The sequence below is a fragment of the Cornus florida genome, unplaced genomic scaffold (assembly GCF_030987335.1).
Source record: "Cornus florida cultivar Cherokee Brave unplaced genomic scaffold, ASM3098733v1 CherokeeBrave_3.0.0_Hap2_Chr11, whole genome shotgun sequence".
NCBI classification, from domain to species: Eukaryota; Viridiplantae; Streptophyta; class Magnoliopsida; order Cornales; family Cornaceae; genus Cornus; species Cornus florida.
This window is the reverse complement of record NW_026775581.1, coordinates 48,423,624-48,448,773: the sequence shown is the minus strand read 5'-3', so window position 1 is coordinate 48,448,773 and position 25,150 is coordinate 48,423,624.

The following is a 25,150-nucleotide window of genomic DNA, read 5'->3' as shown; positions in this document are numbered from 1 at the left end:
AAAAATACATGTTATTTAAACTATAAACAAGATTGAAGTTATGATTTACGTTTTCTCAATCTGTTTTTTAACTTTCATGTATTGCCTTAAAGTTGATATTTTGACATGAATATGGACTGCGCTGTGATACTGAGTTGGTTTCTGTATTGTGTTTTACAGAGGGTTTGGATTCCTTTTGGTTCTATGGTCAGGGTTGTTTGCTTTCTTTTTTTCTTGTTGCATTGTTTGTCCCATTGGCTCATTTGTGTTCGGATGTTGTATTGGTGGATTTGGGGGTTTTGAATTTGTTTTCTTCTTTTTTTAGGGGGGGTTATAAGATGGGATTTTATTCAAGACAAAGTTTCTAGATGATATGCCCTAATCACTATATTACCATCGCAGACTCATCTGGATTCATTCCATTTTGAGACTCTATACTATGGCATGCCCGCACAATTTAATCCACCAATTTAATCATCCAACATGAGTGTAAAAACACACTTTAGGCTATCAAGGTTTATTACCAAACTATGCAAGTAATTTAAAGAGAAAAACACCACCAATTAAACTATCAGCTACACAAACACATCCATATTCAACTTCCACCAAGTAATGCATTAGTTTTCTCCAATATCTCATAATGGTTGAGATATTTGCTCCAAAATGGATACAACAGTTTGTTCCAAACTTGAGACAAAGTTGCTCGATGATATGTCCCGAACACTGTATTATCATTAAACTTTCATGTAATTCAGGTAAAAGTTCTTTCCCAAATTTACTTAACTTGAAAATAATTATAAAAATAATTATCTATTTTAAGATACACACAGGATATCAATTACGTCAAATTGGTTTTGCTTTTCCTGTTCCATGGAGTGTATTATGTATATTTTTATATGGATTGTATGGTTTCATTGGATTTTCTTTTCTTTTCTTTTTTCTTTCTCCTTTTATAGTTTCTTTGGAGATTGTCTTGTCAATTTGACTAACTGGGTAGGTTTAAATTTCCTATCAACGTGTATTCAAGCATACTATCTAAATTTCTTCATGTTGTCATTTTGTCCTTTACTATCGTAACACATGTTAATCTTGGCCTTCCTTTTGAGCAATGTTAGGTTAGAGTAAATATTTTCCCCTTCTCTTAAACCGGAATCTCAACTTCTTTGTGTATGTGTTTTTTTGGTTTACCTTTTAAATCATTTATATAATTATACTATTACAGTAAGGGGTAAGTGCAAGAAATACCCTGAAATATACCTTTCATAGCACTTTTACCTCCTACTTAAAAATGTGTGCAAAAACACCCCTCAATTAATATAATACCCATTTTTCCCATTTACCCTTCCAAAAATGCCCCTGCCAAACCTTGCTTCTTTGTAATGTCCTAAATACCAAACTATGACAGCGGTGACGGATCTGGCGATGTGGACCGGCAAGCAAGGTGGTTCTCAGAAGGGTAGAATGGCCGCGACGAGATCGGCTGACCTTCCATTTTCAGTATCAAATGGAGGTCTTCGAAGTCAAAGAGCAATCATCATGTTTGCTCTTCGTTATAATAATAATAATAATAATCCCCTTGTATGCTTGTTCACAGTGTCTAAATGTTATCCAAGTGGAAAAGATTCAGACTGAACTGTCAACAGAAAATAAGAGATTGGAAAATGATCTGAAGAACATGGCATCTTCACAGAAGGATTTGGAAATAAAGCTGCAATCAACGAATGATAAGAGCAGGACCTTGATAAATCAACTTCAGGAATAGGAACAAAGAATTGGATGCTTAATCAAAGGTGGTGACGGACCGGCGATTATATATATTTGGTCTTCTCCGGTCTTCCCTTCCCTCTCTATGGCAACCCTTTTTAGTCATTTCACAATATATATATATATATATATATATATATATATATATATATATATATATATTATAAAATTTGTTGCTAAGGGCATTTTTTGCTAAGGGCATTTTAGTTCAATTTTTATAAAAATGACCTATTTGCACGAATGTCATAGTTTAAGGGTGTTTTTTTGCATCGGAGGAATACAATATGCACTGTAAGCATACTATAGGAGTATTTTTTGCATATGGCCCATTACAGTAAGTTTCTCAAAAATTGTTTTGCATTTCTTGTGAAACATTATTCATTCTTGAAAACTATATTGATGCATTATACTATTGTTGGCAAGTGCATATTATTGCTCTTTTTCATTTTGGGGTTATTTAGGTGATTAATTACATCTAATATGCACCTTTTCATTTTGGCATTATTTGGGTGATTAATTACGTCTTTGATTTTCATCATAAATGGGAACAATTGTCACGTGAAATATCATTAAAAAATTATACAAATATGCAATTTGTAGAGCAGTAACAATGATAAAGTGAATGAGCAAGAGTTAGAATATCAATTAGTAGATGATGAAGTGGAAAACCCTAAGGTATGGATGATTTTTTTAGTCTGAGGAAGAGGTTTATAAGCATCGGATTTTGGTGTAGCAAAAATAAGTGCAAAAAATAGAGTGACAGAAAGTTAATTTACTTTTCACTTGCATGTGCTTGAAATGGTAAGACAAAATCAAAGGCAAAAGGTTTCTTTTCATCCACTGCCTTCAATTAAGACAAATTGTAAGGCCAAAATCAATGGTATAGCTAAAGATGACGGAAGGTTCATTATTAGTACCGTGGATCATAATCACGTGGATCATTGTAAACCCATTAGAGAAAATGGTTAGATGAAACCTCAAATACCATTGGTTGGATACATTAAGTCCAGGAAAGGCTCGACATTATAGAAGTAACAAAACATTAAATTCTCATGTCAAAAAAAGATTAGAATTGAATGATGCATGTATAACACTACGCAACAATTTTCATTCACTTCTTATTGAAACTGGTGGATATGAGAACTTACCACTTGGTGAAAGGGAGTGCAGAATTATATTGCAAAAGCAAGGCAATTGAGACTAGGTAGTGGAGATGCTAAAGCCCTTCGAAACTATTTTTGTTGCATGCAAAATAAGAATTCCGTATTTTTTTTATTGTTTTATTTTATATATATGATTGATTTGGACGAGGAAGGGCGCTTAATGTATGTTTTTTGGACTGATGGTAGGTGTAGGGCCACATATGAGCCTTTTGAAAATGTTATCACTTTTGACATTATTTACTTGACAAATAAGTATGGTATGCCTTTTGTTCCATTTGTTGGTGTCAATCACCATGGGCAATTTGTTTTATTTGGTTGTGGTTTTTTATCAAATGAAGACACTAATAGTTACATTTGGTTGTTTGAGTCATAGTTGACATGCATGTTAGGTCATGCTCTAAAAGCTATTATGACAAATCAGTATAAAGCTATTCAAGCATATGTTACAAAGTTGTTTTCAAAATCTTCTCATCAATTGCGCATTTGGCATATAATGCAAAATATTCCTATGAAGTTGGATGGACTTGCCCAATATAAGAAATTAAAAGAATCTTAAAAAGCATTGTGTATGAATCGGTGAATTGTGATGAGCTTAAAAAAAGTTGAATGGAATTTATTAAAAAAATAGAAGATTGAGAATAATTAATGGTTGAAGTCATTATATAAAAATCACCATCGTTGGGTTCTAGTATATGTGAAATGCAATTTTGGGGGTAGAATGCCAACTAACCAACATAGTAAAAGCATGAATACTTTATTTTTTTAATATGTTCACTCAAAGACCTCCTTGAAGCAATTTGTTGAAGATATGATAGTGCCTTAAAAAGCAAGCTTGAAAAAGAAAAAAAAAAAAAAACGTAGTTTACATATTTCAATTCTAACATTCCAAAGATAACTGAATTCTTCATTGAGAAACAATTGCAAAATGTTTACACCAATGATATTTTAAGCATTTTCAAGATGAATTGAGAGATGAATTTACTGCAATACCTCTTTATTAAGAAAGAAGAGTCAGCTTCTACATTTGAAAGAAAATATAAATTTAAAAAAATGTGACGTATATTGGAAAGAGGTAATTTATGAGGTTTTCTACAATACAATTGAATGTAAATTACGATACTTGAGCCATTTGTTTGAGCTTCGAGTGATTCTATGTAGGCATGCGATATTTGTGATGATGCAAGAAAAGGTAAATGAAGTTCCATCTCATTATATACTAGATTGTTGGCGGAAGGACGTCAAGCGTCGATATACTTTTGTGAAAAATATATATGATGATTTTAATAATTTAAGCCTAGCCCATTATAGGAATTGTTGTTGGGAAACGTGCAAGTTTTAAAACTTTCTGAGGAATTTTCTTACATAGATCTTGATTCATCACATAGAGACAAGTTTTATGCAAAAAAAATAAAATATGATGTATCATTCAATTAATAGATTGAATACTTACATCAAGATTTGAGTAAACCTTAGATTTCTCATCTAAAGTGAATGTTCTCACTTATTGTAGATCCATTTCCTAGATGCTTTCTCCTTGGATCTCCATCTTCTTAGTAATGGTTTTGCCTTTAGGAATCACTCATACGCCTCCATGAATGACCTTGGAAAACTAGGCTTGTGGGCATTAGATGAGAACGCAAGCCCTAAAAACTAGAGAGAGAAAATATATTATTTTTTTTTCTTCCAAAAGTCTCTCCCAAAATATACAAGACTATGTATACATAGGCAACATAAAGATAAGAAAAGGAAATAATAAATCATTCTCAATCTCTAATTCATATATCTCAAATCTAATAGGATTTCAATATCAAGTTGGGTAATAAGTGAGAATTCTTAGGGCTTATTATTTTCTTGGCTACATTGAATTAATAATTGGCCCGATCCATGAACTCAATTCAATTAATTCATAAATTAATTTCTACTCCACTAAAAGAAATTAATTAAACTCCAATTAAATAATAAATAACCTCTAAGTTAATGTTGTACTTTGACCTCTGTATGCATAATTAGTTATCGGATAAATAAAGCCATTAATCCGACTACTTGATTAATATATTTATTTTGATACATTTGATTATTTCTGACTTGATCACAATAAAACATTTGTTTGATAAAAAATAATAATTTAAATAAATAAATATATAATAAATCATTTTATCTAAAAACACACGAAGGCCTTCAAATTTACTTTGTGATCAACCATAATCAATACAAAATAAATACAAGTAACAATGATGCAAATATTGAAAATATAACTTTCTAACTATTAATTACATAATTACCCAAAATGCCAGTCTATGGATTCCGAAGATTCCGCCGAACAAATCAAAGTAATTATTAATTAATAAAAGAGTCTATATTTCTCTCATGCTTAAGAGTCAAATGCCATGACAGTGATAGGGAGCAATTGCATACGACGGCTCTCGCAATATATCTCAACCTAACGCGAATCCAGTTCAAGTCTTAGTTAATAATGAGTCCATCCATAATTACCGACTATGAACAATTTATGATTACTATTTATATTTATGTATTGATCGCCATCACATATATATATATAAATATCTCTTGTTATCAAATGGACACTATCAATTCCATAATGAATCGAAACATAATACATTGAAATTACCAATTATATAAATCATAAATATTTCAGATATGTCAGAAATATATGTCACTAAAATCCAAATATGAATTTGTTATGTCAGGGATATAAATCCCAACAGCTCCCACTTGCCCACATAGCCAATTTAAATTGCATCTAACTCCAATGTTATCCAGGTGACGATCAATAACTATTGATCGATGACACATTTGTTAATGGATCAATAAAGTTGTGTTCCAATGCAATGTTCTAGTCATGAGTACATTTTCTTTCCGGACAATATCATGTAAGACATGATACTTCCTATCAATGTACCTTGTTCCTCTATGGAGCCTTAGATCATTAGTTTGGGCTACTTCTGCACTATTGTCGCAATATAGTTCGATAGGCAGGCTAGTATGCTCCACAACCTCTAAATTAATGAGATTAAACCAAAAAGCTTTCTTTACTACCTTTAAGGTTGCAATGTACTCCACTTTCAGGTTTGAGTAAGCAGTTGAAATCAGCTTAACACTCTACCAACTGATTTCCCTTCCATTGAGTAAACCAAGTCATGAACTTCATAGTATCTACATCTGATTTAAAATTAGAATCAGAATACTTGACTAGGACCATATCATCACATCTATAAATGAATATGAAATTATTGGTTCTCCTAAGGTACTTTATGATATTTTTCACAACAAACCAGTTATCAAGTTTGGAATTGGACTGATATGTAATAACTATCCCTATAATGTAGCGGATGTCCTGTTTGGTATAAACTATGGCATATATGAGACTTCCATATGCCAAAGCATATTATTCCAATCTCATTTGCTCAATCTCCTCAGCTAGTCTTGGAAAACTACTTACTAGAAAGAGTAATCTATGTCAATAAAGCAAAAACTCATTCTTTGAGTTTTGTATACCAAACTTGGTTAAAACTTTATCAATGTAGGATTAAGATAAGCATATTTTCCTTTTAACCCGATCTTGCAAAAGCTTGATCCTAGGAATATAGCTTACATCTTGAAAATCCTCCATTTCAAAATAATTAAACAATTACCTTTTTACTAATAACGAAACTTTCTAAATTATTCTAAATGAGTAGGATGTCATCAATATATATAAAATTAGAAAAATAATGGCATTCCCTTATACACATTGATTCACTAAGAAATCTTCTGGTATTCTTTTGTAGATTCACTTGTCTTCCTTAGGTATCACCCTACTAGAAAGTTCTACAAGATCCTCGTTTTTATTAGAATACATAGATTCCAACTCTGATTTCATAGCAACTTGCCAAAACGATCTGTATCCATATCGATCGATTCACGCTTCCGTGTAGCTTACTGGGTCCAACTCATGTTTAACAGGGATGTCCATAAAGGTCTCACCTAAAAACATGATTCTGTCGGATTGGATGATAATCCTCCCACTACATCAATGTACCGATGCAGAAATCTGTGTACTAAATGATGTCGACGCATTAATAGGGAATTCATATATAATTCTTAATTTCTATAATAAGTGTGTTCATATGTGGTACAATTGGTACTAATACCATATTCTCTAACATTATGCTACTAGGTATATGATTCATAATATGATCCCCTTATAGATAAACAGTGAGTGTAAACAATCAACTTTTATCATTGAGATCATAAAATAATCCATCCTAGTGCCTTTAAAGTAGTTTTCAAATCTATTATGCATATAATCTGCTTCCAACTTGCTTATCCATATCAAGCGCACATGTGCAAGACTACCCATATGTGCATGTGATTCAAACTAAGATTTAATAAAAAATACAGCTCAAAAGATATCCTTGAGATTGACTAAGATAGAATGCAGTTCATAATGTGTATCGATATCGTCAAGGCTAAACTCTAAAATGAAAGAGATAATGTAGCATAACTGATCATAGATCTAATCATGTTAAGCAGAATTTAGTTATTCCTATTTGACACCTCAATTCATTAAGCGTCAATTGTGAAAAAACTGGTACACAACACCCTTATTGACCATATATTTGTTGTGCTATCCCAAGAAATACTCATATTACGATCAGATCGAAGTGTTTTGATAAGTTTACCTAATATGTGCTTCACGTCAATCTTACCACTCTCAGAATATACCAAAAGTTTAAGACTTGTGTCGCATCAGGTAAATTTATCTAAAACGTGTAATCTTGCTTGCATGTTCAGAAGACCACACATGTCAGTGTGTACAGACTCCAATTATTCTTTATGTCTATTTCATTTGGCTGATTAAAGCCCTTAGGATTATTTATCATTCAATACAGGATTCACAAGTTAGTTTAGGCTTCCCTGCTTCACTAGGTAATAAACCTTCTTTGACCAATCTTTAAATCTCATTTTGACTAATTACAACCCAATAATAGATACTAAAAATACAATGAATCAGGAATAACAAATTTTCTCATAACATTCAATCTAGAAGATGCAACATTAGTTTCTACATCATGCAAATATTAAGAGTTTGTGGTTATAGTATATTAACCATCTTTCAATGCACCATAAGTAATCGCACATCTATTCAATTTAATAAAAGCAGTTTTACCAAAAGTAACAATATAATTTTTATAAACCAAAAGTGAAACAAGAATGAGATTGCGTCTAATATCTGTGCATAAAGATAGTTATCTAATACCAATATCCCCATACTCTATAATTTCAGATGTAATGCTCCCACTGACTTAGTTATAACCTTGGCATCAGGTCAAAAGATAAATATATATCCATATCATCGAGGCTTCTAGATTCCTGAAATCCTTGCAACGAATTGCAAACGTGTTTCGTGGCTCCAGAATCTATCCATCAGGAATTAATAGATACAACCATATAACATGGCTCAATGATTAAATATACATTTTTCTATACCACGTTATTGCTTAGACAGTTCGTCTTTTAGTGTCTTAGTTAGCTGCAAAAGAAACAGTTTCCTTCGCCCTTAACATACACTGCCTTATTCCCTTTAACCTTTTGGATACCCATATTTTGTGCTAGCCTAGTCCTATTATCATCCTTCTTCTTTCATTTGCCCATCCACTTGGGCCTAAAAGAAAATGGTATAAACTAGGTTAGGTTGATAGGAACGCCCATACTTTTGATTATCCCTTCATATGTTACTAACTCTATAAGAATATAGCGAGTGTGAACTCAAACTGGTTCTTTATTTAGTTCACTCTAAAAGAGCCGAACGAGTTTGGTAACAAAGCGATAATCATGTCAACTTGAAACTTACCACTCAAGTCAGCCCTATTGACCTCCACTTCAATTTTTTAATAATAAGCAATCATTTTAAAAACACGATCTTTTACTGGAGTTCCTTATGCTATCTTAATGGTATTGAAGTCTAACGCAGTACTAAGGCATACATTTTATCTAATCTCACCAAAACATCTCATTAAGATTTAACATGATGCTTAAAACAAATAAAATAATACAAATGTTAGCTTTGAAGCGTATTCGAGATAAACTCTAGAATATTGCACCAAGCTATATCATTTTGCCTTATTTCACTTATTAAAAGTATTAATGTTCTCTTGGATATCTTAAAGTAAAAGGATTAAGTTTAAGAGTAATAAATACATTTTGTATCACCACGTTGTGAATAAAATATCTAAGTTCCTTTTTCTAATCCGTATAAACGAGGTCCAATTACATTGAATATGTTAGTAAGCAAATAAAATGGATTAGACATAATATCTGAATATAAATGTATTCATACAATATACAAGGTGAATTATAAATTCTATCATGCATATTTAAAATTAAAATGAGTTTGTCAACCACATAGTATAATAAATCTCAATAGAAAAAGAGTTCATTATCACTATTGGTGAACAATCCCTTTTAATTAATGCGGGTCCCTCAACTTCGTAGCATAATAAATCATACAATCAATATGTCAATAACTTATCCTGATGGATGAGCTTATTATTACTATTGTTGAGATTCATTTGCTAGTAAGCGAGCACTTCTTTTAAAATAAATAATATGTGGGTCCCTTAACCACTGCATGAAAAATCGGATAACCAATACGCTAATAACTTATTCGGTTGGCGAAGTTCATTATTGTTATTGGCGGGCAAATCCCATCATTTCCATATCTCTTAAGACAATACCTTGTCTATCTATATGAAATGATTCCCAATTATGTATAACCTTTCTAAAATCACCTAGTGTAGACCACTCAGTTGGGGAGTGATAAGCGCCGAATATTGCATATTCAAGTGCCCTTATTTGCATTAGTTAAGTCCATTAGTTGATCATATTGTATATATTAGCTTCATTTGTATGTTTTTGTTTACTTCCAGGTTGGTTCCTCAAAAAGGGTTAAAAGTGAAGCTTTGGTGAATCCTTGAAGATCAAAGCATGCTATCGCCGGGGACCTTCATTTTGGCCAAGCTAGTGATCCATTGAACTCATGGTTATCCCTGCAAAAAGTCCTAAAGAGGATGATCGCGTCATCAGGCCAAGCCAAAATCATTTCAAGAAGCAAAAGTGGTGTTCAGCAGCACTTGTGGGCGCCCGCCATGCACTTGCGGGCACCTGCCGTTTTGTCCAGAAACCTTCAAAAATTGCAGGGCCTTGCCATGAACTGCGGGCCTTCATCGAGGGCCACCATCAAGCACCCTGACACCTCGCAGGCGCCCGCGCTACGTTGCGGGTGCCCGCCAATCTGCAGACAAGAGGTCGTGGGCTACTTTATTTCGCCTAATGTTATCCCCTTGATTCAAGGGATTGCTCTGCACTTCTCTAGGAGTTTTGGACAACGAAAATAGAGTTGTTGGAAGGCTATGGTTGCTTATTAGAGGCTTGATACAATGTAATAAATATATGGGCAAATTTCTCAAAACCCCCAAAACTATTAAAAAGTGATCATAAAACCCCAACTAGTTTTTAAAATCCCCAACAATATAATAACGTTATCATTTTACCCTAACTCTATCAATTGGCCCCGTTAACCCAGCGCGTGATTAACAATTGCTTTGACAAATTGACTTTTGTGACGAAAATACCCATGCTGTCACATGTACCAAAGAAGTGATGTGTATTTAAATGTGTTATACCCCCAAGCTTGTAATTGTAAAAACACACCCACAGTGTCATCGTTTTAGTTCATCTTCTCTCCTCCATGCGTGAGTTTGAGGAAGCCCTAAAAGCCACCATTATTTCATCCATTATAGAAAGCAGTGGAAGCGATTATGATAATCACTCGGGTCATCGAAATGCAAATCGAGTTTGGTGTCGAATTCGAATCAAGAACAAGGGAACAATTTGTTGGTGAGTCGATTCAGAGGGGATTGTCTCTACATTTGTGATTGGTCTGGTTGTGTGCACACTGAAGAGAAGCGAAACTGGTATGTACGGTATTCATGTGCATGGATCAGTTGATCTTGAAACGGCATCGTGAGGAGGAGGAAGATGCATGTGGAGAGAGTGTAGGATTTGGGGGAGTTCTCGATTTGGAAAGAAGATTGGATTTTGGAGGAGAGAGAAGAGGTAACGGAGGACTCGTGCAAGGATAACCAGCTGATGAGGCTTAAGGTCTCGCACAATTGAAGCATGCTTCCTAACTGAATACCTACAAAACCAACAACACAAAATTGAAACCCTAATCAGACCCAAAACGATTCAATGCCCACAACACAATTGAAACCCTAATCAAACTCAAAAGCTAATCAATCAAAAATGACAAACAATTGCAATGAAAATCAACAAACCCATAAACCAGTTCATCAAATTACTTAATACCCAATTGGAGATTTAGCATCAAATCGAAATTCTTATACCCTTTCGATATAGTTTGACCCAGTTTACTCATTTCCCCAGTAAAACAACATGGACCCTTTCGAAACTGGTTAACCCCATCATGATCCGACCTAGATTCATCTCTGTAAAGCATCGAAGCCTTCATATTATCGATTATATCGCAAGTGATATCACCAACTTCACCATCGGATTCCCAAATACAAATCCTTGAAAAATTCCTCTCCGTCCAGTTCCCTCTGGAAATGTCCACCGATGACCTGTTCTCCATCGCCGTCCTGTTCGTCGCCACCACCAACCTGCAACTCTCATCCATCAATGGAATTAACAATTTCTGATTCACGTCACCTAGAGAGGAAGAGAAACGTTGGATCAAAGAGGCTAACGTGTATTTGCATCTTCTGTAATGGAAGGTCATCCATAGCTGCTATGCGAGAGAAAGAGAGAGAAAGAGATGAGTGAAATTTATGCGATGTCGTTTGAATTTAATACTGTAGAGGATAATATTGTAATTTCTAAAATATGATTTTTTTTTTGTTTTTTAAATAAAAGAGAATATAATAAGGGTAATTTAGTCATTTCACATACACTTAACGGCCAATTGACAGAGTTGGGGTAAAATGATAACGTTGTTATATTGTTGGTGGTTTTAAAAACTGGTTGGGGTTTTATGATCACTTTTTCATAGTTTTGGGGTTTTGAGAAATTTGCCCTTAATATATCTCATATTGTAAGGGGTTCTAGAGAGAGAAATATTGAGTTCTTGAGGGTTTGTGTTGTTCTTGGCTTCTAGGTGTGAAAATGAAAGGTGTGGCCATCTCTTCTCCTTCCTCTTTTGCATCCATGGGTAACTAACTCCCTTTCTAGGGAAGTGATGAAGCCCTTCCTTGTAAGCATGTATTAGTTTTGGTTTAAATTTGGGAAATAAAGTGTGTATACGGTATTTTCATGATTTAGAGCTTTGCATTTGATGTAATGGACCTAAATGTCTATAAATGATCATTTTGAGTTGATTATCTTGTCTTAGATTGTTTCCTTTTATGATTATATTGCTTTCATTTTCATAGTGACAATGGAAATGAGATTGTGAAAATGTTTTTATTGGCATGTATTTGAGAACCTTGTTAATCCATGGCTTAGGATCCCCCTTTGATGGACTTTTTTTTATTCTTGGTTCCATGTGCTATCACCATAGTTATTGAGGGGTTTGATAGTCTCTAGCTTAGTGAATATGTGAAGCTACACTCTAATTTAGGTAGTCAAGCATGTAGAACTTTGAGGGATTATGCTTAATTCTTGATTCCATGAAATTCTTGAAGGTAATGTAGTAATCTTGAATTGCTACATATCATTGCCATATATATCTAATTTGTTTCCCAAGTTAATCATAAGCTAGCATGTTTATAGGGTTGGTAGTTGATTCACTTCCCTAGTCCTCTCTACCTAAGTTCATTTCCTCTTACTTTCCTTCAATTTATTATTTTATGCAATTTTTAATTCCAAGTACTAAGTGACAAACCAAACAAAACCTTAGACCTCTTTTATTAAGCTAAAAGTGAATTTAAAGACCTTGGTTGCCATAAACTAGCAATCCCTATGATTCGACTTACCCGTACAGTAGCCCTATTTTACAATGATTTATACAATTGCAAATGGTTTATTATAATTATAATTGACACGACTGATCAATTTTTGGCGTAGTTGTCGAGGACTGCAAACAGTTTGGTAACCGAGGTTCAAAGATTAACTTTCGTTTGATTGTGAATATTGTGTTTTTGTAGATATTTTCTTGTTTGGTTTCGGTAACATTGTGTTTTAAGCATTCTTATGAGATTCTAGGGACTCAAGGCTTGCCGAGGGAAAACTGAAAATATCATAAGTCTAAAGGACTTCAGGTAAGTTTTTTAAAGTTCTAGTCTCAACAATTGTGAATATTTGCATGTGTTTAACTTAGTGATATTTAACTTGTGAAGCCCTTGTCGAGGCTTTTCATGTTTTACAGTCTTACAAAGCATCAGTCCTTGTCGTGGCCATTTATTTTCTGTCTTGTTGATAATTGAGGAGAAAGGGAACATTATATGTGGATGTTATAGTGAAGAAGTGTTGTGCTTGTTGTGAAGTGTGTTGTTAATGTTTGGCCGTAGGTCATTATCTTTACCATCTCTTGAATCTCCCATTGACATAAATTCGCTTGAAAGGACTCTTAGAAGAAACCTTAGAAAGGAAAATATGAACAACTTCTTCTTCCCAAAAATCCAAATCCTAGCTCATCTAATCCAAATTTCACTCCTGAAAATTCAAAGTCTAGCACTGAAAATTCCAAGCTTGTGACCTTAAATGTGGAGACTTCTTATGAGCCTAAGGCTCCGTTTCCTCAACGTCTCCAAGAGTCGACACATTTTGGGGACAAAAGTTGTAAAATTTAAGACATGTGGGAGGTCTTTAAGCAAGTAAAGATCAACCTACCTCTCTTGGATGCTATCAAGTAAATTCCTCCCTATGCCAAATTTCTCAAGGATTTGTGCACTCAAAAGCGCACTTCCAAAAGTCATTTATCGAAGAAGGTAAAACTAACTGAACAGGTGAGTGCGATAATTCAACACAACACCCCTCTAAAGTATAAGGATCCAGGTGCCCCGACAATCTCGTGTGTCATTGGTGACAACAAGATAGAAAGGGCCCTCCTTGACTTAAGAGTTAGCGTGAACTTGATCCCTTATCAGTTTACCTTCAACTTAGGTTGGGAGATCTTAAGCAAACCTACGTAGTCTTGCAGCTTGCCGATAGATCGGTCAAGCACCCACGGGGCATTATTGAAGATGTCATAATCAAAGTGGACAAATTCTACTTCCTGGTAGACTTTGTGGTTCTTGACACGGAACCGGTCCATGATCCAAAGAAACATATTCCCGTGATCCTCGGTAGGCCTTTCTTAGCTACGGCTAATGCTTTAATAAATTGCCGAACCGGGGTGATGGATATTGCTTTTAGAAATATACAAGTCAAACTCCACATTTTTCATGCAACTTAATATCCTTCCGAAGATGATGATTGTTTTCTCATTGATGTGGTAGATGAAGTGGTCGAAGAATCTCTCCCCTTCATTCTAAGCAATGATCCTCTTGAAACTTGCATGTCTCACTTTGATTTCACAAACTTTGATATCAATCAATCCATCCAAGAAGTAAATTATTTGCTCGACATTGGTGCTATCATAGACTTTCCTCCTTGGAAAGTGTCGCGAGAACCACTTCCTCAACTTTCTACTACTCCTCCGTTCCTTCCTTAAAATCTCCACCACAACTTGAGTTAAAGTCGCTTCCAGTCCACCTTAAGTATGTGTTTCTTGGTGCAAATAAAACTCTTCCGGTCATCATTGCATCGAACCTTTTAAAGGACCAAGAAAATAGCCTCTTAGCGGTGCTACAAGAGCATAAAGAAGCTATTGGCTGGGCAGTAGCTGATTTGAAAGGAATCGACCCTTCTATTTGTATGCATTGCATTCATATGGAAGATGACGCTAAACCTTCTAGAGAGGTGCAGCGCCGGTTGAATCCAAACATGAAGGAAGTGGTCATGAAAGAAGTGATCAAGCTACTGGATGCGGGAATCGTCTACCCCATCTCTGATAGTAAGTGGATTAGCCCCACTGAAGTTGTTCCCAAGAAATCCAGCCTCACCGTTGTTGAAAATTCAGCGGGAGAGATCGTGCCACAACGCACCACCACCGGGTGGCGTGTGTGCATTGACTACCAAAAACTCAACTCTACCACTAGGAAGGATCATTTTCCTCTTCTCTTTATTGATTAAATCCTAGAGAGGCTTGCTGGCCAAAGCCACTACTGTTTCCTTGATGGTTATTCTGGCTATAACCAAGTGGCAATTGATCCTCAAGATCAAGAGGAGACCACATTCACATGTCCCTTTGGCACATTTGCCTATAGACGCATGCCCTTTGGGCTATGCAATGTACCGGTAACTTTCCAAAAGTGTATGATGTCCATATTTTCTGATATGGTTGAAATTTTTTTGAAAGTATTCATGGATGATTTCTCTGTCTTTGGATCTTCCTTTGACTCATGTCTCCATAATCTATCCCTTATGCTTCAAAGATGCAAGGAGACAAATCTGATTCTAAATTAGGAAAAGAGTCATTTTATGGTCCAAGAAGGCATTGTCTTGGGATATGTTATTTCTAAAGGGGAATTGAGGTTGACAAGGCCAAAGTCGAATTGATCTCTAATCTTCCTCCTCTAAATTCTGTCTGTCAAATCCGTTCCTTTCTTGGTCATGCTAGTTTATTGCCGCTTCATCAAAGATTTTAACAAAATATCCCAGCCCTTGTGTAATCTTTTTGCCAAGTATATTCCCTTCAATTTTGATGAAGTATGTTTGGAAGCTTTAAAGAAGCTTCGTACTCTTCTCTCTCCAGCCCCAATCATGAAATCGCCTAACTGGTCTCTTCCATTTGAGATCATGTGTCATGCATCCGATTATGGATAGGGTGCGGTTTTGGGCCAGCGTGTGGACAAGTTACCACATACTATTTATTATGCTAGCAAAAATCTATCTGATGCTCAATTGAATTACACCACTACTGAAAAAGAGTTGCTAGCCGTGGTGTATGCCTTGGATAAATTTTGTTCTTTCCTTCTTGGATCCAAGCTCATTGTTTTTTTAGCCCATGCCGCTCTAAGGCATTTGCTCGCTAAAAAAGAGACCAAACCCCATATAATTCGATGGATACTCTTACTCCAAGAGTTTGACATTGAAATCCGGGACAAAAAAGGGACAGACAATGTTGTCGCTGACCATCTCTCTCGTTTACTCATTAAGAAATCTTCTAAATTTGCTGCAATTCGTGATTCCTTTCTGGATGAGCAATTGTTTCAGATTTCTCATTCAAATCTCCCATGGTTTGCGGATATTGTCAATTACCTTGCGGTAGGAAAAATTCCTTCCAAATGGTCAAAGCAAGAGAAAGACCAATTTTTCTCCCAAGTCAAAATTTTCTTTTGGGAAGATCTGGAATTATTCAAATATTGCCCGAACCAAATCATCCGGCGATATATTCCAGAAACTGAATTCTTAAGTATCCTAAATTTCTACCACACTCTGGCATGTGGAGGACACTTCAGTGCCAAGAAAACTGTTGACAAAGTCTTTTAAAGCGAATTTTATTGGCCCTCTTTGTTTTGGGATGCTTACAACTTCTGCAAGTCTTGTGAGTGTTGCCAAAAGCTTGGATCCATGTCAAGGAAAAACATGATGCCCCTTACCCCCATCTTAATCATAGAAATTTTTGATGTGTGGGGAATTGACTTTATGGGACCGTTTCCATCCTCTTATGGCTATGAGTATATTCTTGTAGTAGTGGATTACGTGTCTAAATGGGTTAAGGCAAAGGCTACCAAAACCAATGATTATAAAGTTGTGGTCAAGTTCGTTCAATCGAACATTTTTAGTCGATTTAGTACGCCTAAGGCCATCATCAGTGATGGAGGTTCTCATTTCTGTAATCGCTATCTTAAATTCGTCCTTCTTAAATACTCTATCACTCATGAGCTTGTCACACCTTACCACCCTCAAATGAGTGGTCAAGTGGAAGTATCTAATCGTGAGATCAAGCATATTCTAGAAAAAACGGTTCGACTGGACTGCAAAGATTGGTCATTGAGACTAAACAATGCGCTTTAGGCCTACCGAACAGCGTATAAGACGCCCATTGACATGTCACCATATCGACTTGTCTTTGGCAAAGCTTGTCATCTCCCAGTCGAGTTAGAGCACCGTGTTTTTTGGGCCATAAAATGGCTTAACTTTGATCTTAAACAAGCTGGCTCTACCCGCAAATTGTAACTCAATGAACTTGAGGAAATTCGAAATGATGCGTATGAAAGCGCCAAAATCTATAAGGCAAAGACTAAAGCATTTCATGACAAACACATTGTGTGATACCCCTCGGATCCGAGACACGGGTTGAAAAGGCCCGGGCCCAAACCCGAGGAAATATCTAACAATTAATATTTTATAATGAACACGGAATAGAAAATGAATTAAGAAATGAAATTAAAGCTGAAAGGAACTAAGAAAATAGAATCCGCAAAATATTATAATTATTAAAATCCATCAAACCCAAACTCCAAAACTCCATCAGTTTACAACTCTGGAATCCATCTCTAGTGGACCCCTATTCAACATCCAAACGGAAAATAAAACAACTGTAATAAACATCCAGAAATAAACTATGGAGAGAGTCCTACATTGCCAGAAGAGTGTAGAGAGACCTTTGCTCAGCACGAACACGTCTAAGCCTGGAACTGTCGTGTACCTGAAAAATAGAAATGGGTCAGGCCCACGTGCAAGTTCTATACTACTACAATCCAAACAGAGGCCCGATACGCATGTACATCCTAAACAATTCAACAATAACTAATAGTCCGTAAATATATATATAGTCACACTAAAAGACTCTCACTGGACTACAGACCGGTCTCAACCTGAATAGAGGTAACATGCTAAAACGCACACGAAGTAGGCATATGTACCTATACCTAAACAGGGTACACCTCTAACCATCGTATCCAGTTATGCATCCCAATGCATATACGCTTCCTAACCGTCGATCCTGAGACTCAAGCTCATATCGAGGTACCATAACAATATATATAAAATCCTTCCAGAATCCATAGTAGTGCCGCTCAACTATATGTTGCCTTGACACTACAAATCCATAGGATTTAACTTTTAGTCAATCCCTTTCCTTAATCCCAGAGTAGGTAGGACTTAGCGATTTCAACCTAATCCCCCTAGTATGTCACCGTCCCATACCGGTACATACCATCCATCCGTTCAGCAAATGATAATACAGATCATGCATGTAAATATCATTCAATCCATAAATTCAACCATTGAGAATAAAAATATTAAATTTACTTCTCAACTGTTCCAGAATTAGCATATTAGAGTTGAGTATTTTAATAAGCTAATTTTCCCCTACACTACCACAGTCCAGCAATTGATAACATAGTAGTATACTCAATTATCCAATTATTCTCAGAATCCATATAAGTGAAAGATCATGTTAAATATACACATCCAGTATTATATCAGCAAGCTTGATAACCATAGATACACTAATAAGCTTCTAACAACAGTTCAGCAGTTTATACAATAAATGCTAAAATTGAATCATCAAGAAGTCCACAACAAGCATAAATAACATGTATATATATATTTTAACATACTCAACTTCTTCCACTGCTACATGATCAGATTTATATAATCGTTTTACAGACAGAACTGATAGAACAACCTGAACCATCGTATCCCTTAACAATTTGCAGCTTTGTTATAAACTAATTATTGTGCAACCTATAAACCCCAAGTGGTTTATTGCTCATTCCCACACTCTCTGAAGCTTTAACAAGACCCTAGGTACATTTAGTATCTCAATTACAGCCTCTGAAAACACCAAAAACCATTAGAAAACAACCCAGAAGCAAAAACTCGCACAAAACGCAACAGAAGGGGGTGGAGCCGCCTCCCCCATATGGGGAGCCGCCTCCCCCTTGTGTGGAGCCGGCTCCACATTATGTGGAGCTGCCTCTACAGCCCCTTGGAGCCGGCTCCACCCTTGTGTGGAGCCGCCTCCACCTCCAGCTTCCTCTGTTCTCTCTTCTCCGTTTACCTATGTGATCTCCGGCGGTTTTCAATACTTCTGTCCATTACTGTCCAGGTTTCGGCTATTTTAAAATTTGATTCTAGTGTTCCAGAGAGTTTTAAAACATCCCACAATAATTAACTTCAAATAGAACAAGAATTACACAAAGAAGAAACAGAATAAAAAACAACAGTTCATGCAAACATCCGATTTAGAACAATTCAGAACATGCAAACCAGATTACTTCCAACATTTATTTACTTCTAGAATTGTATTAGAGATGTAAATAACACAAGTCTAAGGGAGAGAGTTAGGTATAGAACTTGCCTCCCACCGACGTTCGTTTATATTTTCCGGTGAAACTCTCCTCTGTTTGCTCTCTGTTTTCCTGCCGTCTCTAAAACTGCCTCAGACTTACGATGTTGCAATCCTCTTCTTAAAACCCTAGGCAGACCCCTAAGTGAGTATTTATAGGCCACACAAATCCTAAGTTCCCTCAACCCTAATCGGATTTGCTTAGCCCATACAGAAGTTTCAAGTTTATACCATGACGGCTACTGTGTATACCTAATGGAACGATACAAATTAACCATTTTACTTTAATTACCAATTAAACTTTATACCAATTAACCAAATAAAACTAAGTAAAACATTTAACAAATAATTAAAAATTAAATAACACACGTAAGAAAATAAAATTAAACAAAGTCAACAACCAAGTCAAACTATCAACGAATTATAATTAAACCAATTAAAACATTAAATAAAACAATAAATGAAAAGAAAATAATTAATCAAAAATACCGAGACTATCCTTTTGAAAATTAGGGGTATTACACATTGTCAGCAAGTCTTTTGCCCCTAGACAGAAAGTTAGGCTATTCAATTCTAGGTTGTGACTTTTTCCCGGTAAACTCCGTTCGCGGTGGGATGGTCCATATGTTATCTCATCCGTCTTTCCTCATGGTGCCGTTGAACTTCATGATCCCATAAATGGATCTCTCTTTAAGGTTAATGGCCAACGGCTCAAGCCTTATGTTAATGGCATAGTCCCGATCTGCAAAGTAGAGAAAGTCCTATTGATGGACCCAATTTACGAGGACTGATATGACATCATGGTTCGTTTAGCTATCGACATTAGATTTAGCACTCATGGGAAGCAATTCTTCCAACTCCAAGCTTCCCTCTTTCACGTTGCCTTACCAAAAAAATTTTGAAAATTAACTAAGTATAACCAAAATGTGAACTTTTTCGGAACTGTCTCGAATTGCGCTCCAAAAGTTACATTTGGTTTTCTTAGTCATTTTAAGGTCTCGGTACCATTTTCAGAATTTTTCAAGGTCATTCCGGCAATTTTCTCGAAAAATCCAAAAATTACGGGAAATTCAGGCCTCAAATATAGCGCTTTTGCAATTGAGCTCCGATTCTAGTTCTGAAGGTTTAACAAGGTGTCTCGGGTCCATAGGAGCTTAATTTTCTATTTGGGGAATTTTTCGACCCCGGCCCGGCCTCCGTTAGGCCAAAAATCACTTCAAGAAGGCGGTTTCTGCCCAGAAGCATTGCGGGCGCCCGCCATTCTAGGCAGAAAGTTTTGAATTTTGCGGGGCCCGGCTAAGCATTGTGGGCCCCCACCGAGTATAAAATGAGCGTCCTACTGAACGCTGAGGCAAACCTTGACAACCCGCGGGCGCCCACCCTGCGACGCGGGCGCCCGCCAACCTTCGGGCCCTAACTTAAATCAACCCTCTAAGGCCCATTTTGAATTGTATATCCCTCATTCTCTCATTCTTGGGACTCCAAACCCTTCCTATACCTCTCAACATTCCAGTTATCATTTCCATCTCTTCCTCTCCCATCTCATCTTCCTCCCCCACTCCATTATCTCATCTCACTCTCATCCTCACAATCTCCCATCACCAAGCAAGGAGCCCTTTGCTCTCCATTGTTGGGTAAGTTTTTTTCTCTCTATCTATCTCTCTTTTCATTTTCGAATTAATGGAGGCTGGGAATGATTGTATAGATGTTTTGTAATTGTTTAGGAGTTGTGTATTGTATTTGCAGGGCCAAAATTTTTGGAATTTCCTAACTCTAATCAACCTTTGGCCCTCTTCCTTTTTGTCTTGCACACCAGGTGTTCGATAAATTGCCTAAGCCAACTTCTTCTTCCAAATGGCGCCCAAAACCTTCTCCAAGCGCCCTCGCTCCTCCAAGGGACCTTCCGATGAACCTCCCACGCTAAACTGGGCTGAGTGGCCCATTGAAACCGAGGCCAAATTTATTATCAAAGACAGCTTCGAAGAAAATCCGGAAATGGCGTGGGTTGTCCAAGAGTTGAAGGACCGTGGCCTAAAATCTTTATTCAAACCATGCGCTAGCGCTTTCTATCCGCGTATAGTCCGCCAATTCTACTCCAACATGTTTTATTCATGTGCGGAGCCAGACATCATTAAGACCACCATTGATGGCATATCTTTTGAATTCACCATTCATGACTTTGCCACAGCCTTGGAGTGTCCATTGGCATCTCCGGTGAATGAACTGGACCAACCTTTGTACGATGACCCTCCAGCTGAGATGAGATTGTCTGAAATTGTCAAGGAAATTTGCCACAACATATATACCGGCAGCCGCAAATCAAGCACAAATAAGTTATTCCTTCCATGCCGGTTGTGGTTCTTGGATTCCATCCGTGCCAAAAATGTCCTGCCCGTTCCCAAGCATTCTGAGCATAAAGGGGTCTTTCTGCACACCCTTTATGCCGTTGAGAAGGGACATTGGTTTTGCATACCGCAGCTGATAAGCGCCGAATATTGTATATTCAAGCGCCCTAAATTGCATTAGTTAAGTCCATCGTTTGATTATTTAAGTAGATTATCTTCATTTGTGTGTATGTATATATTTTCAGGTCCATTTGCCAAAAAAGGAGCAATATCAAGGCTTTGTGGAGTTTTGGCCATCAAAAGGCACAATTCTGAATTTCTGGCAGCAATGGAGTCAGGACTTTGCTCACCATTTTGACCTTGCAAACTCGAGAACTGGACTTCCATTATAAAATGGCATATTTAGAGCTCTGAATCAGCTTTCCAAATCTTCAAGCAGTTCGTCATTCGGAGCTCGGACCAGAGAGTTATGGCCTTGTTACCAGAGGTGCGCAGAACTGCCTGGCAGCAATGAAATTCTGCCTTGATCTTCATTTTTGACCAATCATCCTTGAGAATTGGATCTCCACCAAAACATGAAGTTTTTAGAGCTCTGAATTAGCTTTCCAAATCTTCAAATGGTTCATCATTTGGAGTTTAGAGCACAAAGTTATGGCCGTTTTACCAAAGTAGGTCCGGGATGAGCAAACCAAGCATAGGGCATTCTGGCCAATTTTCGAGTGCTCGAGGCCTAATTTCGAGTGCTCGAAATTAGGGCAGATTGCTCACAAGATCAGCAGTGGAGTTAGGACTTTGCTCGCCATTTTGACCCAGAAAGCTCGAGAACTGGACTTCCATCATAACATGAAAGATTTAGAGCTATGAATTAGCTTTCTAAATCTTCAAACGGTTCATCATTCGGAGCTCGGAGCAGAGAGTTATGGCCTTGTTACCAGAGGTGCGCAGAACTGCCTGGCAGCACTGAAGTACTGCCTTCCTCCCCATTTTCGACCAACCAGACTTGAGATTTGGGTCTTCATCAAAACATGAAGTTTTTAAAGCTCTGAATTGGCTCTCCAAATCTTTAAACGGTTCGTCATTCGGAGTTCGGAGCGTAAAGTTATGGCTGTTTAACCAAAGTAGGTCTGGGCGGAGCAAGTGAAGCATGGGCATTTTTACACTAAATTCGAGCGCTCGAGGCCTTGCTTAGAGTGCTCGAATTTGGGGCAGAATTGCCTTCGGGAATTCTCATTTTGGCAGCCACTTGTGCATTGGTTTCCTCATTTTCTACTTACTTCTTTATGAGGTGGTTGGGGATGTTTTTTGGAGGAGAGAGAGAGCTTTGTTGAAGGAGATAAGGCAAGGAAGGCCACACATATCATTATCCCATATTCTACAAGATTAGAGGAGAGAGAAGAGAGCAAGGAGAGAGAGTTCTTCAAGCTTGAAGAAGGGAGCACGAAAATGGAGGAGGTCTTCAAGCTTCTTCCTTCTTCCATTGCTCCTATGGGTAACTAAATCTTCTCTAGGGAGGTGATGAAGCCCCTCCCTTGTAAGCATGTTCTAGTGTAGATTTTACTTTTGAGATTTCAATGTATTATTGTTGGTGATTTTATGATCTAGAGCATCATATGTGTTGTAATGAATTCTAATGTCTATACATGATTATTTTGAGCTATTCATCTTGTCTTAGATGGTTTCTCTTCCTAATCATATTGCTTGCATTTCCATAGTGACAATGGAAGTTAGATCATAGAATGGTTTTAATGGCATGGAGTTTGAGAACTTTGATAAATCATTGCTTAGGATGCCCTTTGATGGTTTATACTTGATTCTTAACTTTGTGTGCTCTCATCATTTAATTAAGGGCTTGATAATCTTTGGCTTAGGGAGCATGTTGAAGACTACACCCTAGTTTAGGTAGTTCAAGCATGTGAATCTTTGATGGATTATTCTTGTTTTTGATTTAATGAACCTCTTGAGGATAGTATAGCAACCAAGGGTTGTTATGTGTCATGACCATCATTTATGTTGATTTTCCCAATTTAATCTCAATCTAGAATTTGTATAGGGTTGGAGCGGATTCATTTCCCTAGTTTTTCTCTACTTGTATTTCATTTCTTTTTAATTCTTGCAAGTTTCTAATTTATGCAATTTCAATATTCTTAGCTTAAGTGACAAACAACAAAACCTTTATAAACCCTTCATCATTCTAGAAAGATTCTAGACACTAAGGTTGCCGTAAGACTAGCGCAGTCCCAGTGGTTCGACTTACCCGACCAATAGCCCTATTTTACAATGATTCGTGCTATTGCGAAGGTTGATGTATAGTTGATCAACCGATCAGCAGCTCATCAGGGACCAGCTTCTCAAGGTCTACAATGATCTTTTTGTGACACAGTCGGATAATGCCCTTACTTTGGCACTTCTTTTTTTGTACTTGGTCACCAAGCTCCTCAAGATTAAGAAGTTCAAGGTCCCCCAACGAGAAGGGAAGGACACTGAGGTATTCCTTTTTGAGATTGGTGCATGGAAGTCGAGCACTGTCTAGCTTAAGACTTCTCGTCAAGCACGCATTGGTGGTGTGTTTAATTAGGGAGGTCCAGCTGCTCATGTTGTTCCTGCACCGACTGCTCTCGCACTAGTTGTGCCACCATCACCTGCTATGTCCCGTGCCGATTACGAGTCTCTCAGCACCCGTCTTGATACCATTCAGCTGTGTGTTGATACCATGGAGGGCACCCTTACAAACTTCCGTAAGGAGACTCGGGAGGGACAGAAGGTGTTGCAGGCCATGCTGCAGTCTCTGATTGACCGAGCCCCAGGCGACGCCGGTGGTTCATCCTCCACTCCGATGATAGAGTGATTTTCAGTTTTCAGTACTCATTTTCATTTCCAATAGTACTCTTTTGCTTTATGTTGGGCCGCGTTTGGCATTTACTTTCAGCTCCTATTTTGAACTTCTAACTGCAACCTTTTTTGCTATTCTGCATAACTACTCAGTTTTTAGTTAAATAAGATTGTAGTTGTTTATTTTTGTCTCTGTTTGGATTTATATGATGTTTGTTATGCGTAGATGTGTTTTGACAGGTTTTTAGAATTAAGTTTGGGGGCGTTACTTTTGGAATTCGCATGGTGGTCTGTTTATACCGCCACTGATTTTTCCTCCACTTGGTATTATTACTCTTTGTACCCTCCTTTTTCAATTTCATCTCAATTATTTGTCTTCTCACATTGAGGACAATGTGACATTCAAGTTTGGGGGTACATTATTGCATTTTTTTTTTGTATTACATTTTTGATTGCATGCGCTAAATTGTTCATGTAAATTAATAAAATCATTTTTTTTGGAAAGCAATGATTTTGTAACCTTGGAACTTGTTGGAGATTGAAGTATATGTTTAATACTTTGTGTATAGAGGCAAATGATAGTTTTGAAAATAAAGAAAAATCTGAAATGATCATGTTGATTCGAATCGGTTTGTATAAATGCTCCAATTAGATTTTCGTCGGACTTCATACTCTTCTATGCTTCACATTGCACAGATGCGCACCGG